The sequence below is a fragment of the Erithacus rubecula genome (assembly GCF_903797595.1).
Source record: "Erithacus rubecula genome assembly, chromosome: 6".
In the NCBI taxonomy this organism is placed as follows: Eukaryota; Metazoa; Chordata; class Aves; order Passeriformes; family Muscicapidae; genus Erithacus; species Erithacus rubecula.
This window is the reverse complement of record NC_136688.1, coordinates 37,343,794-37,361,894: the sequence shown is the minus strand read 5'-3', so window position 1 is coordinate 37,361,894 and position 18,101 is coordinate 37,343,794. Positions and strand designations below refer to the sequence as shown.

The following is an 18,101-nucleotide window of genomic DNA, read 5'->3' as shown; positions in this document are numbered from 1 at the left end:
ACCATACATAACCATGAGCCAACACACAATGTGCTTCCCTTTGTATTTTGTTTTCTAGAGACAGAACAGGCCAGTTCCCCGAGAATGTAAAGTTGAATACTGCTGGCCAAATAAAAACTTTTCTGATATCTCATAAAATCTTTGTAAATGTGACAATCAAGCCCTCAAGAAAATTCACCTGGCAACAGCTGCATTGAAACAAAGTTACTGCAGCAACAAGTAACGTCACAGTGTTAATAATTGACAATGAAAGAATGAAAAGGTGAGCAAGGGATAAAGAGGACAAAGGAGAGATTTCAGTATAAACTTCTGCTGGTAAGTAATCAATCAAAATTAGGATTGAAAGAGTGGTATGCATGTTATATTGAAAACTGAAGCGAGTTTGATATCTTGGACTGCTGAATGGGGCTTGTAAAACTCCATTTTCTGCAGGCTGATTTGCAAAATTTGACAAACAAATCCCCTGCTGATTTGAATCTACTTTCATTCAATTCTCCCCAGAAACTAAAGCAAACGCAGGAACAGTGCCTTCTCATGTTTGCTGTATGCAGGAAAAGAGTCATGCAATGCCTGGCTCTGCAGGTTAAGGCACGAATTAGCAACACAGTGGTAATGAATGAGTTTCTCGATTTACATAATCTAACAAAAGACCACTCCCCTTGCAGGGAGGAACTACATCCTAGAGACACTGTTTAGAAGAAACTGTTTCTGATTACTGCATTATCAGTAGCCTGGGGTGAAATGGACTGCTACCCTAATATCCACCATTACTACTGCTAGAGGTCAAAGCAGCAAGAAAAAGTGTTGAGACTACAAGTTAAAGTTAAGTACCAAGAAATCAAGATTTGTTTCCTCAAATCACGAATTTTCTGTATTCCATAATGAAGTCCATAATGACCAAATTTGGATATTTATATTAAAACCTGCAACTTTTCACTGTTTCATTTATACCAATATTACTTTGCCCTTTGGCCCAGAATCCTGGCAGCTGGTAAAATTTAACTGTTTTCTACAAAAGATATATCCTAAATTTAATTGGAGTATCAGAGTTAACAAAATAAATAACTCATTCAGTAAAATGAATAGTTCAAAAGAATGGACTCACAAAATTAAGGAGTTTGCAAGTTCAGGCCCAAAAGTTACTATTTTTCAGTGAAGTTGGTGGCCAGCCTCAGTTCATAATCTGTGAAGAAACACTGAATCCCACCATTACTCAAAGATGGAAATCCAGCTGTGCTTCACTTCTTGAGGGGAAAGAAAGCACTAATATGTAACCAGCTCTTGGTGACAAATCAGTAGCTGCTCAATGGAGATGCCATAAATACGACTCGTTTGTGTTTTCATTTGTTTATTTGCGGTTTTTTTGTTTGTTTTTTTGTGGGAGTTGGTTTTTAATTTTTTTAGAAAACCAAATAAAATCTTCCAACAAAGAGTTAGTGATTCCTTAAGAAATGGAAACAATTAAACATGAATTGCAACTGTCAAAATTATGTCACATGAGTCTTTGCTGTCCACTGGACTTAATTACTTAGAGTCCAAAGCTGCTTCCATTGACGTCAACACAAGTTGTCAGAGTAGGGGCAAGGGGTTTCTTTCTAGTCTAGTCACTAATAAGCTGTTAATGTTGGCAAGAATTAATAAAATTCTTATTTCCTACAAAGATTAATTAATTTTTCAGGCTTCAAGAAAATGATACTTCTACAGTCAAAAAAGCATTATTTAATACTTGGGCTGTCTGCTGAGGCTTCACAGTATGACACAAATTTAAAATTCAACATATTATAAAACTTAGCTTTCTTTTTAATTTACTGCACTGTGGTATTCTGAAAAATTCTGAGAACTTTATCCAGCATCCAGGTGGTATATAACCTTCCACAAGAATTCTTACTTTAACATCAACCAAATAGCAGTTTGATTGCCAGTTTCTCTGGAAACAAGCTGTTTTATATAAAACAAAATTTTTATCTGCCTTAGATAAACTGCTAGGACAGAGTCTTTAATCAACAATGGCTTTTCAACCCTAGGCAGCTACTCCATTGACAGGGTTACTAGCTGAACTCTTTGCTTGTCCTACCCTCTTTGAAAATTTTTATTTTATACATACCTTATTTTTAAGGACCTTTTGTAACCCTCCTTATATTATATTTTTGAGAATTATGATCAGGGATAATTGCTTCCTAGTAGCTATACATATAATTGTTATTGTAATTATAGCATTTAAGTTGAAATATTTGTGCTACAAACTTTGAAACTAACTGCTGGTATCTACAATAAACTCCACAATTCAGTAAAAAGCCCATAGTAAGTAAATACTGACTGACAAATTCGAAGTATATTTGATGATACAAGTATCTTGCTGTATCGTCATTACTGCATTGAACTAAATAATTATTGTAACAAAATGGAACTTGCCCAAAGATTGTAAAAAATACAATAATTTAAACAAACCATTTTAAACCATTTTTCCTCCTGTGTAATTGTAACAAACACATTTTACAGTTGTTAGACCACAGGAAGAAACCCTTCTATGGAACAGAGATTAAATCAAGAATATTTATCAAGAAAAGTTTCCTACGCCGATACGCATTTTAGGAATTCAGTGTTATGAAGAACATTTTGTTAAGAAGGTAACTGATGGCTTCATGTTTTTACAAACTAGAAATGGGAGGACAAGACCAGGGAACCTGTCTCAAGGCTAGTCCCATCTCCTAAGCATGAATCTAAAAAGGTAGATATCATTAGCAGCTGATAGGACAAAAAGGAGGACAAGAAGAAACGTATCCCTCGATTTCCAGGGAGCACATCTTTATTTTGTTTCATTATGAAGGGTAAAGGATGAAGCCATGGCACCTCTCCCTGTCAATGCCTTACCAAGCTCCAACACCTGCACCTTAAGCAGCTTGGGCTTGTTTGAAGTGGAAGGAGCTATTGTGCACCAACCAGAATCACCTCCTACCACTGCTGCATCTAGAACACACAACCTCTCCTCAGTGACAGAACAAATCAAAACATGATCCAAATGCAGTAGCTCAATTCAAATGCTATGTGAACATACCTGAGGATTGATTGATTTGAGATTTACTTAAAACTATAATAACTAGAAAAGGCACAAGGTATTATGTACAGCTAGATCTTAATACTGGGGTATATATGGTCACAGACATCTGAACACAACTGTGAGTGTACCTTTCAATGTATATAATTTACACACAAATACTACACACATAGAAATTATATCATTTATCTCCCCTTCCTTCAGCCACTTGAAGTGAGGGGGCACTTCCAAAAATAATTTCACCTATCATCTGCATTTATTTTAAGAAAGGACAAACTGCCTTGTGGTGATATATCTCCCTCTTTATATTGGCTAGAAATGGATCCCTGACAAGTGGCAGCTAAAGCTGCAGGAGCAAACCCCTTACTTGGCAGGGGTAAAGCTCATGAAGTCAAGTACAAAGATATTAGGAAATGCCAGAGGTGAGGCTACAAGGACATACACATCATGATATTACTTTTAACTGCACGGTCATTTTTTTGCAGACATCTGTGTAATTGTTGCATGGAGTGGACCAATACCTTGGCATGACTCATCACTGCCCAGTAAAAGAGCCTGTAACCTGTTTACTCCTGTTTCCTTTGTTGCAGCCAATGGGATGGGACTGCAGTAAGAGAGCAAATATATTTCACATTTAATACAGCTGAATGCTGCTCAGCAGTTGTGGAATGTATCTGTCCTATGGTGACAGCATCTTAGCATGAATTCACTGAAAGTTTTCAGAGGGATTGATTGTATGTTACCCATTTCCTAACTGTGCAAGATAAATCCCTTGTGTCTAATCTGCCAAAATACCCTGCACTCACAGCTGCAACTGGAGTGAATGGGAGATGGAACATAAATGCTATATAAGGCCTTCATAGCAGAACTTAGATGAAACTTCTGAAAGCTTTCACTGCATAGAAAACTGTTTGGAGGAAAATTAAAATGTAATTTGCTATCCACAGTTATTGCAAGTAAGAAAGTTTATTTCCAGCACTTTCTGCCTGTCATCCATAACTGAAAAACCAGGCAGACTTCAATCCGTGAAACAGCACATTAGTGAAAGAAGGGACTGTATGAACAGGACAGACTACACCACACAAGTAGGAGGCTAATCTTCTCACTTGGAAACTAGCTGGAGCAGCCAGGATATTAAATCAGCAACACAAGAGGAGATTATTTGGAAGGCAAATGAGGTACATGCTCAAATTCAGCACCTAACGAGCAAGTTGAACCAATGTGGCAAAGAACATAATGAAAAGAATCTCTTCAATTGTTTATGCTTTGATCCTAGGAATCTGGGTAAGCAGCAAGAGGAAACTCTCATTGATGGGAATAAATTTTATATAACCAATATTACTAAAATCTGGTGGGCAACTGGCATGTTAAAATCCCTGATTAACAGGAAGAATAAGAAAGGCAGAATGGAAACAGGATGCCTTAACACAGCCCTCCCCCACCATGCCATTATTCCTTTTAGAATGATCAGTAACACAGGACCACAGCTCTTGAACACGTAGAGGTCAATATGCTAACTAAAATAACTTAAGAAAGGCTTGCTGGTCAGCTAACAGGGCACAATACAAGTTTTCCTTCAGCACATTTTTATAATCTTTGGAAAGGGAAAGAAGTGAACACAAACTCTGTGAGTCCTATGTGGACAATTATAAACTAATATTATACACTTTAAAAACCATATATTATTTATGACCACGAGGTAAACAATCTTATTAGAAATATCAATCACTGAAACTGATATTGATATCTACTTGGAGATAAGTGATAATAAACTGATTAAATTCCATATGGGAAAAAGCAACCAGAATCTTTACATGAGCAGAAATACTTAAACAAGTATTCAAAGTACTTGAGAGAAACAAGGATAGCAGAACATTACAGAAAACTGGGGAGTCCTTTAAGGGTGGCTATAAAGGAAGGGACCTCACAACCAAGTAAAAGTACAGCTCCTTTTTCATGTAGAAAGTAAATAAAGTTACAACAAAAAGTTACAACAAAAAAAAGAAAACCAGGACTCTTCAGTATATATGTGGCCTGTCTTCACAAAAATCAGGATGGTATAGTTACAGTTCATGTAGAATGAATAAGCATTTTCAGTTCATTAGAATTTAAGGATGGATAAGTTGTACATTTACAGATTCAGACAATTTTCACTTTAGGTGTTGCAGTTTAAAATACCAGGACATTCCCAGACTGGAAGAGCACTAAAACATGTCAATAAAGAAGAAAAAAAAAAAAAGACTAGTGGGATTAAGGTTGGGCCATAAGTGTGAAAACACTGGATTCAATTAATACAGATTTTAATGAAAGACTATAATTATTCCCAGCCAACATGTTTTTGGTAGAATCGGTCTTGCCACACAAATGTGATCTCCTTGGATGAGATTAGAAGGGGATGTTGTATAGTGATGTTTAAGACTTTCACTTGTCAGATGTAATAAATTGATAAAAAATCACTACACTCCATCAAAAAAAAAATTCTTAAGTGGGTTCTGGACAGACTGAAAGGCAAAAACCCCACAAACCCCCCATGTTCCAAGAGGCAGCTGTCATTGAATATGACTAGAATACTATCAAGGTTGCACAGGTATCAATACTAGCATGCTCTTATTTAACATATCCTTCAATAATTTGGAAACAGGTACACAGCTAGAAATATTCATGAACATAAAATAAGTAAATAATGATACTGAAGCAATGCTTCGGGCCACTTGGTGGGGTATTAAAATCAAGGGTATTTTAATAAAACCAAATGCAAAATTCTCAGTCTGAGAAGAATGAAAACACTTACAAGTAAGAGCAACTATATTCTGAAAATGCTGACTCATACAAATACGAGACTTCAATACAAGATGACAGTGTAATGCTGTGGAAAAACTGAGAAAAAGCAACTTTATTTGTTAGTATTGTCATGAAGAAATTAAGGTTATTTGATTTATGTATGACACTGAGAAACAAAGATATAAAAATGCATCTGTGTCAAATTTGAAGACAAAAGGATGATAAAAACCCAGAGAAGATGCAGGAAAGAGCCACACCAGCAATGCAAGCACTAGAGAAAAAGGCATTCAGTGAAACAACTTAACTCTGTTCAGATTATAAAAATCCCTAAGGACATGTGCTAATTTTGAACAAGTATCAGGAATGGAATAGTTTTATGTTGCTACTGATTCTCATTGTCCCTTGATAAATAGAAGAAAATACAGCATGTAAAAGAATTTTTAATCTGGTTGAGTAAGGGCAACTTGAATCACTGAACAAATGATCAAAGGGGAACAGTGGCCTCCCCATCACTTGAAATTTTTATACCAGACCTAGATATCTTTCTGGAAACCAGGATTTAAAACCCCATAAATTCGTAGGCTCAATACAGTGACAACTGGTAAAAACAATGACCTATGATATTCAGAAGGCCAACTAAATGACACAAAAATATCTCTTGGTCTTGGCCTTAAGTGTTAGGAATTTACAAATTATAAATATTCTAAAATGTAAATCTTGTACATCTTAAATAGGCATGCAAAATTTGTGGGTACTTTTGACCCTGGATTTTTCATTCCTTAAGCTTCCTAATACAGCACGAAGAAAACACTTCTGCAAGAATACATTAAATCATTGTTTATTAAATCTTTGGTTACTATAACATTGAATACTAGAGAAAATCCCCATGATGGTTGCTCAAAATTCTGTTTTCAGGGAAAGGTTTGAACAGTATCCAGTAAACAAGGGATTGGCACACATAATGAACAAAGAAGATAAAAAAATATATTGATTGGCTGTTCTCTGGATACTGTGTGGAGCAGGAATGCTGTGAAATAAAGCACACATGATCCTGTAATGAAAAATGTTAACATACTGTTTCAGGGGAAAGGGAAGTAAATGAAGATGCTTGCTTCAGAAATGCCAGAACTGAGGTTAACTCTTGATTAACTGGCTACCTCAGTGTAGCATTTTGCACGTAAAGCAAATAACAATGTACAATTGCGCAAACGCACAATACTCATAATTATTGTCTAAATAACCTGCCTTCCTGAAAGGAAGGAAAATGTTCTGATGAATAACTTTGCTGAAAGCAAGGCCATTTGCTTGCCCTATCATGCATTCCTTAAATCCCCTGCAATTTGTCAACTTTGAATGCAATATTTCTCCAGAGGCTACCAATGAGCTTTTCACATTTTGCTCATGTCATCCCTTTTCCATTTGATTAGTGGAGACCTGAAGTAATCTTTCTGCTTCACAGAACAACTAAAGCCAACACACAGGAAAACAGCAGTATCTAGGTACAGTTCTTAGCATGGGACAAAGGTCTTTGGGGATGGTCAGGCTCTTGGTGTCTTAGTGAAGTGGCTGAGACAGATGAGTAAGAAACAAACACCCAGACCAAAAAAAGGAAGGATAAATTAGGAAAACAATGAAGGAAGACAAAAGAAAAAACTGTTGAGAATGGGAATAGAAGAAATTTACATGATTTCAGAGGTATGGTGTAAAATGTGAGAAGATAGAAGTAATTTTTATGGAAACATGGAAGAGAGGAATGCAGCGCAATGTACTTCACAGAGGTAGGTAAAAAGATGGAAAGCACAGAATATAAAGCAAGAATAAAAATAAAGATAAATATTTATTCATTTCCCACTTTCTTTTGTGGGACAGATTTTCTGTAATTCATTTTTATATTTTGCTTTTATGAACCTTTCTGTTTAAAAGTACTCACTTAAGCAATATGTGTGTTAAACAATGTGTATCCATATTAAATGGGAAATTCCTATAAAGACAAAGACTCTCTGACTTTGTTAACATCTTTTAAATTATTTTTAAAACGTTTTCTTGAAGTCAGAAGTGCCATTGAATGAATGTTTGACCACAAAAGTGAATGAGTTTAAAACGTTTAAAGGTGGTTTTGGTGACAGTATTTTTTCAACATCAACTTAATTCAAGTGCCACGTCTTTTATTCTTCACTTCTCCCCGCAAAACTTCCAAGGATCACTAAGTGTTCACATCATTAGAAACTAATGATAGGTCCAGACATTAATTTGGTAAATTAAAACTCCTTTAAGGCTTAATGTCATCACTTTAAATGTAGCATAAAAAGAGTAATGGAAATAAATGATTGAAGTTCTTAATGGCTGTACTATCCTTGACAGATTTAAAATTTGCAGTTCTGCTATCAGTATTTTCCTATGTAAAACAAGAAAACCAACCAACCAAAAAGTTTATAATGACATTAAAATGTTTCTAATTCCATGGGCAAAAGGATCTCTCTAAAAACAGTGTAAAAATCAAGTAAGTTATTCTGTATCAGTCTCTCTCTCTCCCAACCTCATATTGCTTCATATTTTCACATAAAATTAATGGATTCTACCAATACACTTTACAGCTTTTGGATGCAATATCTCCAGTTCATTCTATGTAACTTTTGTTGTCCATCATTTGGATAGTAGTGATACCCTGTTGCACTGCTGCCTTGTACCAAACAGTAATGCCTACTGATAAAGTTCACCTGAACTTCCCCTTGAGTGGGACTTTAGGAGTTCCACAAAAACTGGTAACTGAGTAGAAGAGAGAAATCCTATTTTGGGTCCAGTCATTACACTGCCAGATTTGGTTGAAAGTAGCTAAAAATCAGAATGTGAAAACAAGTGGGACTCCATAATGATACATCCCTTATTTTCTTAGGGAAATGTGGCTAAATACCCTGTTTCTTTTATATCTTAATTAAAAAAAAAAAAAAAAATCATCAGTATCTTTCCATTTTAAAAGTACCTTAAAATTAAAGCATGTCTCATGTCCTGTTCTCTTGAGAAATCATTTCTCTCCAGAAGACTGAGATCTAGAGACTGATCACAGAAGGCTTCCAGCCACGTTAGTACACAAAAAAAGAACAGAACAGTGAAAGGTCATCAAGAAGATGAAGATGAGCCTCATATTTACAAACCAGGACATTTTTAAACAGTTGCTTCCCATGGATTATATACACAATTTCTGCAAACACAGGCCTAATGAGCATACATGAACATCTCCATCTCTCCTCACTCATGTTGAGAGTCTCTGACTGAAAAGTGAAAAAGACAGATGAATTTTTGAGTTTTTACAGTGAGTGGAAAACCCACATTTTCTATAAATTAAGTATATATATCAATAAAGACTTTGCAGGAGGTAACTCTCTGAACAGTATTAGAGGTAGCTGCTGATGTATCCAGTGGTTAAGAAAGCAACTTCCCAAAATCAAGCGCTGAACAGAGAAACCAAATCCATGAGACGATGTTTACAAATAAGAACTGAATTGCAAATCTCACATATTGACATATTTTAAAAACAAGCCAAATAAACTGTCTAGCTTCCCTCCAACTGCACCTTGATCAAGACCAGATGAGACAACACCATTAGGTCCATGTAGAAACAGACATTCTTCCTCTGAGGATGGCATATCCCTGGAAAACCTGGTAAGATATGGTGCTGAGGCTGATGAAAAGACATCCTACCTTTAAGATTTTTCCTTATCCCTAGATCAGAAAGGTGTGAAGTGACTAAAAGCAAGATGGTACATGCAATCTTGCCAGCACACAGGCCTTTACAAAATGGAAGTGGGTGATCAATGATATTTCAGAGGTAGCAAGATATACAAGATCTGCAGTATCAAATACACTCTTGAGTAGGATGAAAAAACCCTGTAACTTCTGCATTTGCCCCTTTTTGGTGTACTGTCTTAAGATAGAAGATTTCTCTCACTATTGTTGCTATTACAGTACAGGAACAGGAAAAGTGCAAATTCAGGCAAATTTGCACTGATCCCAAAGCCCTGTTTGCAGACTCTCTACAAATGAGCACACAAGTACTTTTCAAGCACCTATATGAAAGTGCTCCCAGCTGAGATAGTAGGTACCATGTGTTGATAACCCTAACTGCTAAACAGATACAGGACATCTATGGCTAACCTGAGCAACCACATGAACAACTGCACCCATTTGTGTACAAATCCCTTGCAGGACAATTGGTCTACAGCTCACATCATTATGACTTTTCTTAGATAGTAGCCTGATTTTATCTTACATTTGTAATGAATGTGGTAGTTCACTGGTACTGTAATACTAAAACTAGATGGTCACAAGGATATACTGAATAAATATATTTCGTAAGAGCAATTGCATTTTTAAGAAACATTCAAATTTTAGCTGCCAGAAAACTGCTTTTTAAATTTTGCTTTTATTTAACCATCAGCCTTTAGAAGGAGTAGGGAGTAATTTTAAAATATGCAACAAAGTGAAAAGATCATTAGATTTATAGTGGTCCAGAAGCAGATCAAGACAGGTACTTAATGGGATTTCAAAAATTGTAAGTGGGTTAGGCATTCAAAAATCTTTGAAAGTCTTGAGAAGTAGGTATTGAAACCACTTAAGACATATTTTGAACACTATCTCCCTATTTGTCTCCTTTTTATCAATATTGCAGTATTGTCTTCAGAGAAACAGTTATATGCAGAAAGTTTTTTCTTCCCCTTTCACATATTGACATTATCCAGCTTGATTTTAAAACACATCTACACATATCTGCACCTGGTAATTTAATAAATGTGACAACTTCCTTATCTTTGTGAAATATCATTTAATGACCTTTGGGGCAGTCTGGATTAAATTCTGTGAACTCTTTATATCTCCTATGCCCTCATTTCATAGCCAAGGTACTGGCTTATGTCCTTTACTGATATGAGAGAATGCTGCTCCTAGGAGCATTTTGATGCTACAACTGTGCAGATATTCGGGTGAGGATTTACCTCACAAACTGTCTTCAGAGCAGATTCATGTGAATATTCTCCAGATCTGCTTGTAGAATCACTGAAAAAAGGTAATGTTAATGCTCTTATTCTTTGAACCTTTCCTTGCAGTCAGCTGAGAGTGTGCTGTGTGTTTTGCAGGAGCAGCTTTGTCAGAGCAGGCACTCGTGCTGCTGTTCCAGCCCCTTGGGAAAGCCATGGCAAGGTGGGTGCCCTGCTGTGTATTGCCAAGAAAGATCAGTCTGGTGTAATTTCTCAGACTATTAGAAGTTCCTGATCTGAAGAGGATTTGGCACATTCCCAGTTTGCTTTGTTGAGTCATTGTGTTAGACCAACCAGTATTAAATCAACTGTGCTCTAGTTAGGCTATGCATCTTGGTCAAGGGGCTTCATATTGCTGATCCCCCTACACTGACTTTGAATCTATCAAACTCACAACTCTACAAAGAAACCAGGCTAAGGGAGAAATCACCTGTGCTCCTGCACCAGAACTACATTTTCTTTTTCTTTTGCCTTTTTCCCCACTTTCAGGAAACAAAAACCTGACCTATACTGAGTGATCTGCAAAGAAAAATAAATGTAATTATGAAGCAGATGTATTTTTATAAACAAGAATGCCTTAAGTAGAAGGCAGAAGAAAAACTGCATTGATTTTAAATATGCTAAAAAAAGCGAATGAGAGTTTCTCAAAAAAACCAAGAAAGTTTGTGAAACATGAACAATTTTAAAAGGTAGTAATCAATAAACTTGGAGAAGTAGTATAAAATACACTTCTTATCAGATAAATATCTTAAGCACTGACCCACAAACGATTTTCAAATTTTGAATCAAGCATTGAAATAATGTGATTATTCCTAGTTTGTCTTTATATCATAAATTAAGAAGGTTAATACACATCAAACACTAGGATTTTATGAAGCAAAATTCTACACAGGAAAAAGCTGTAAGACGACCTCCTTTCTTTTCAGGCAAGGCAGCAAAGGGGGGCTGTGCATAGTTTTTTGTTCTTTTTTTCATTGTTTGCTTTTAAAGCAGAGTACTGGTATGCCTATTTCCAAATATTGGGATGAAATATCAATTTGCAACAAAAATACTAATTTATGCTATTATTATTTACCACTATTATTATTTACCACAAATCACCATTAAGCTTATTTTATTCTTGGCAGAAAATAAAGTAGCAAAGATAAAAATTTAGTTTAATAGATTAGGAAGAAATACAGGCACTATCTGATTGACTACAAAAATCTAGAAAAGTTCAAAATGTTTTCAGTTAGGCACAAAAATGCTGTTAATGATTAGCTGCATAACAAGAGATTTATCTCTGTCTTTTTTTCCTTTCTTTTGTGTGTGTGTGTGTGTTGCAAAGGCAACACAGACACACTGCAGGTCTGTCTGTGCCATTCTTAGGCCACTTTCAGGCCGATTGAGAAAAGCTGGAAAGTAAACACAGGTGTTTTAAAACTGGAGCGCTGTCATGGACAACCACAAACACCCTTAACTCTGATGTGGCAACGCCTCTTTCCCGCCCTCTCTTTTTTAAAGCATTACCCAAAAAGAACATGTCAAATGTTTCACCTTTCACCACCTCAAAATAACTTGGAGCTTATAGCATTGTTTGGCAAGTCTCAAGCAGAGAGATCATTTTTTCATCCCTTTTCAGATATAGCCAACTCCAAATCAGTCACATAAAATAAAGAACCATTCTATTTCTAATTATTTTATTTTCAGTGTCCACTTATGTACCTGCAAGCACTATGTTTCAAGTTGGAACATTTCTTTCCTCAAATGTAATTCAGGTTCCTTGTTTTCATTATTGAAGTTCAACTAAAAAGACAGTGAGGGGATTTTGCAATAACGAAACGAGATTTAATCCAGTGGATAAGAGAATAAATCAAAAACTTAACAACGGAAGAGTGCTATAAATCGCCCAAACCAAAAGAATAAACCTTGGGGTTTTTGACTATTGTGCAAGAATATATACAAAACTGAAAAAGCACTTGCTTGTAAAGTAGCTGTTCCAGAAAAGAGCACATCCTGTTAACTGCCATGAAGAACCGACTAGCTAAAGTATGGCGGTAAAAAAGGGAAAAATCCCCAGAAATTATGTAGCTCCTACTCACCCACACAGTTGGGGAGTGTGAGGAAAAAAAGTAACATGTTAACAAAAATGAAGCAGATACTGACAGTTACAATTTAATTCTGAAAAACTGTTCAGCAACACAGAGATGGTTACACTTGGACTGAAACTAACAACCATAGCACTCCTCACCCCAACATGCAGGAATCGTTCATAATTTAAATATCAAAATCTGGCTCCAGCAAAAATCCTGAAATCTTACACTCAAAGCAGAGTAACCCTCAGAGCTATACCAACAGTGAATGTATTGCAAACACGTAACATTGCTGAAAAGTTAACATATCCCAAAATCAGGTTCTTACTTATTGTAAAGGATGATTTTTCTTTCCAGCCTCAGCATTCAGATTCCAGAATGATTTTCTTTTTGACGTAGATGCTTACACACCCTGGTTTCAAAAACCAGACACCAGACTTACTGTGTGTCCTGTGCTCCAACTTAAACAAACACAAACGACTTCTAAGACAGACAGCGCTCACGCATACATTTATTTATGTTAGGACACAAGTGAGATTTTTCTTTTTTCCAGATTTTGTCCACTGTGGTAAAGAGATGGTGTTATTTATTAAAGGATCTGGCTGAACAGCTCGCCTCCTCCCCTGTGAACTTCACTGGGCATTCAAGAGAGTTCACAATCTTATTAAACAGGTCTCAAAAGGTGACTTGTAAAATTGAACTTTGTACTAAAAATCACTTATTGTTTCCTTTACACCATTTCATCTAATTTTTGACAAAAATTAGGAACTACTTTGTGTACTTTTATGTTAAATCTAAGCAATAATACATTTAAAGCTTGGCCAAGAGAATGCAATCATAGCAAATATAAATCAAACTTTTGCCAGCTGCCAGCATCACTCACAGTGCTATGCATTACCTAGCAAATACTTAGAAGAAATCACACAAACAAACACACTAAACTACACTATCTCGCCTCATTTGTTGCTATTTCTGGCCTCTGCATTAGCACACATGACATGAAAATCATATACCATTGAGACTATTACACATAATCGACAAATTAAACCAAACAATATTGTGCATAAATTACCTTGTTCATTGGCTTGCTTTAGAAATACCTTCCTGCTAAAACAGGAGGGATTTATGCTTGGCAAAGCAAGAGACTTTAATCTGATCCATCAAAAAAAAGTACACTCGTACAATAATGGAGAAAATCATTGAACATTCTGATGGCAACAATACAGAGACAGCTATAAAGGTAGAAAAAAGCTTGTTGAAATAACCCTTTTCAAGTAAAAAAATTCCACCCCATAAAAAGATGCAGAAACAATAATGCTGTTTACCTGCAGATCTGTGAAGTCTCAGAAATATATTTCAAGCTAATGAACTGAGCTGGGGGAACTTTATCAAACCACTAACTACCATTAAACAACAATGATAGGTTTATCCCTCAGCAATATGGTGACCTCCTGGCCAAAAGCTGATTTCTTATTCCTCCAGCCTTTTGTATTCAAAGTTATTACTCAGTCACAAACCAAGCTGAGTTTTAAAGTAAGAAACTCGTGTCCCCATTTTGAGACAGGGCAGTGGTTTTGTCTACGTTCACTTCACGAGAAGTTGTGTACACTTAGCTTTGGGCAGTTATTTGATGCAGCTCTGGAGAACAACTCTTTTTTTTTTTTTTTTTTTTTTTTTTTTTTTTTTTTTTTTTTTTTGTTTCTCGTATCTTAAAGAAGCAGGAGGAGATATACTGCAAAACTACAAAAAGTACTAATAAGCTGTAATTGTGACAAGTGAGTTTTACTTAATGAAACAAAGTGGGAAGCTGATTTTGTCCTTTAAGAAATGGGGGAAAGAAATCCTACAAGAAACTGATGAAAAACTGATTCCTGATCATCTAATTTTACTCAGAGGAATAACAGGCACTTACAGAAGTATCTTCCTGCGTGAGGCTTACTGGATTAGGCCCCAGTTTACAAAAATGTTGTTTCTGGACTCAGACCTGCTATTCTATGTCTCAGGACAGAACGAAGCTTTCAGAGTTTTAATTTCTAAAGATAGGGGTCAGAAAGGAAACAAAGTAGGAGTGTGAAATATATTTGTTGCTGATACATCAACTCTGGTAATTTTTCTCTAATTACCAAAGAAAAGAAATATGATGTCTGATGTCACTTTCTTCAAACATAAACACATCTCAGCAAGACAGTGAGTCTTTTTCTCCTAAAAAATAACTGAAAAAACAAAAATATTAGAAGCAGACATTCCTTTGTGAGGACAAAGTTAATAAAACATTTTATTTGGGAAGTAGACGTGATACAACTGGAGTTTGAAGGTGAACTCAGCTCCAATATTTTAAATTTGACAACACTTGTCAAAAGATGTTAAAATTGTTTTGTGGTCCAACAAGTCACTCAGCAAGAATAATTTTTAAGCAGCTTTTCTTTTTGTTTCAGTTAAAATTAAAATCCATGCTGTGTAATCCTTGGAGTCAATCTGTAATTAAGGGGATTTGAAGAGAGACCACGCATTGCATTAATGATAAAATTTAATATCTGTTTTAATACTCTAACATAAGAAAAAAACCCTAAGCAACATACAAAAAAGCAATCATCTCCCTATTTTGTGTGAATGCAGCATACATACACCATTACTATGTCTAGCAGTAATGCTGTATTTGATGTCAGCTTTTTGTTTATAGACCAAATGTTTCAGGATTTAGCATCTACAGAGCTTAAAACGTCATCTGCTTGAAAGCTGGCACCCAGATTTAACAGGCTAGATAAACAGATTTTATTTTATCTAGTTTAGAAAAGGAGTGTTTTTGTTGTTACTGTTACATAGCAATTCCAAAGGGAAGGAGCTATCAATAGCATTTCCCAGGTTTCAGTCACTTTCTTCCCAGTCACTCAGCCACTCTGTTCTCCAACAACTGCTGCTCAGTTGTAAGAAATAGGAACAGATAACCAACAAAAAACAGTCAATTCTATATTATACTCTTAAATGGTTAAATCCTTAGGGGGGAAAAAAAAGAAAATAAAAGAAAAAGAAAGATGTGTCTCCTCCAGACTATAGGCAAGGAAAAGGTTTGAAATCCTCAGGTCTTCAAAATGCATCTAACTGACAGTAAGTAGTGTATTCAAATAATTTACTCAGAGTGAGCACCACTGAAAAGTGGAGCAGAGTTCCATTTGAAAACTAGAAACCTGTGCTAAATAGTTTCATCTTTTCAGAAGATGGGGTGAAGGATTACAGATTCAAAAACTCACTGAGAAACATAGTTAAGGTAGAGATGATCTTAATGAGCTTTTGTAGGGAAAGGTTTTGAAGCGCTATGTTTATCTATTATCCTGACAAAGGATAATAGATTCTTTCAGTGTTTACATCAAGGATTTTTTCCTGTTAAAATGTCTCCTGGCCTGAGCTCTTGTGAAAGAACTAGCAAAGCATCAAGGTACTCTTACCACATCTTGTATCATGTAAGACAACTAGTTTACAAAAACAAATTTTAACAGGATTTCTCTGATCTCTGTCTGTTTCTTACCAGTCTATATGTGTGCATAATAGCCTAAGGCTTCAGAGATTTGGGACTCAGCCCCATTAAGTACACGTGGGATTCACAAGCTACAAGGTCAAAGCAAGAAAGGGTTCATTTTTTCCTCTAAATTTAGGTGCTATATAATAATAATTACTGTCAGCAGAACCACACTCCAGCAGTCACTGAGACGTGTGTGTGCACAGAATCTGGCCTATATACAGATATATACAAGATCAGCTTCAGTGTTTGGAAACCTGGTCCAAATGCTACTTCTAATATAAAAAAAAAAATAGTTGAAATCGTATAGATTTTTAAAAAATGAAACTTTTCAATTTTCAAAATGTGTGATCAGAGTATTTGTAAACAATGAACTCTATGTGCTAGTCATGCCATGACCACCAGCTTAATAACCCTTCCAGTATAGCAGGTATTTCTTTAATAAACAAGCTAATATTAAAATAATCATCTTGACTGTGATCCACAAGGAAATGGGGAATTTGTGAACTGCATGGAATCTAAATACATCTAGCAAAACTGTGGGAGATGACATCTGTTCTTCAGGGAGAATCAATTCTGGAGATGAAAGATCCAGTATCGACCAACAGAATTCAGAAAATTGTTTCTTTACATATTGAATCTAACTAAAAGTTACATTTTGGGCTTTGTGTTTAATTTTAAATTGCAAATTTGGCTGCTCAGCAGCTTAATACAATCACACAATTAATACACATTAATACCATGTTCTAGCAATGAGATAAACACCTAATCACTGTTACCCAATTGCATTGGTTACTTCAGTTTCCTATCCAAAATTTAAAGACAGCTCTTTTCTCATTTTACTCCTCCATTCCTTTTTCTTTGTAAGATATATATACCTTACCATTAAGAGAGGCTGAATTTTGGAAGCAACAACACAGATGACTGAATTTTGGAGGCACAAAAATTAAAGTTTCAATTGTAAACATATTTTGAAGGAGAAATTAGACTTTTTTTGAGTTTTTTCAATGAAGAATTCCTTTTCCTCTGCAATGGTAATGAACAATTTTGATTCAGCTCCATGACAGAGGCAGTCATGCAGTGTTTCTAAATATCAAGATAAACCTAATACATGCTGAGTTGGAATCCTAATACATCGATATACTTCTGCTGATATGAGCCTTACTTTACATTGCAAGACTTCAAATAATAAAAAAATCATGTCAAATCATATGTCCAGTTCTATCTGTGCTCGTGTTAATCCTGAATAGGTAGCACATCAGGGTGTCTGAACAGGGTTTTTTAAGGTTAGGATCTGGAAATTCAGAATTAGCAAATTATCGAATTTACTACTTGACCCCTAACATACAGCTCACTCCACTAAAGCTGACTCCTGGAGAAAAGTCCAAGTCCAGATACCATTCCAAAATCTCATGAGGAAAGCTGAGGAAATCTACTGGAAGGCAGATGAGAAAGATTTTACTTCATTACGCCCACTTTGATAGAAGGAAGAAAAAGTTCAAAATAAATCCTCATTGATTCTCTACTTCTGGTATTCAAGCATTCTCTTGATGACCTGCACATTGCTTGGTAGAACTGCACACTACTGCACAGCAGGAGAACATCTGCTCCTCTTGGCAACCTCAATGTGTGAACAATAAACTCACTTT

At 35.7% G+C, this 18,101-nt stretch overlaps 1 protein-coding gene and 1 long non-coding RNA gene across 2 annotated transcripts in view; one reads left to right on the top strand and one right to left on the bottom strand.

Moving 5' to 3' along the window:
- MIPOL1 (mirror-image polydactyly 1) overlaps positions 1-18,101 on the bottom strand; it is a 178,926-nt gene that overhangs the window by 62,990 nt on the left and 97,835 nt on the right.
- Positions 211-18,101, top strand: part of LOC306802953 — a 29,157-nt gene continuing 11,266 nt past the window's right edge. Inside the window, exons 1-2 of the long non-coding RNA XR_013774525.1 lie at positions 211-315; positions 10,966-11,029. This is a non-coding gene — a long non-coding RNA (uncharacterized lncRNA). The remainder of the gene's footprint in view (positions 316-10,965; positions 11,030-18,101) is intronic.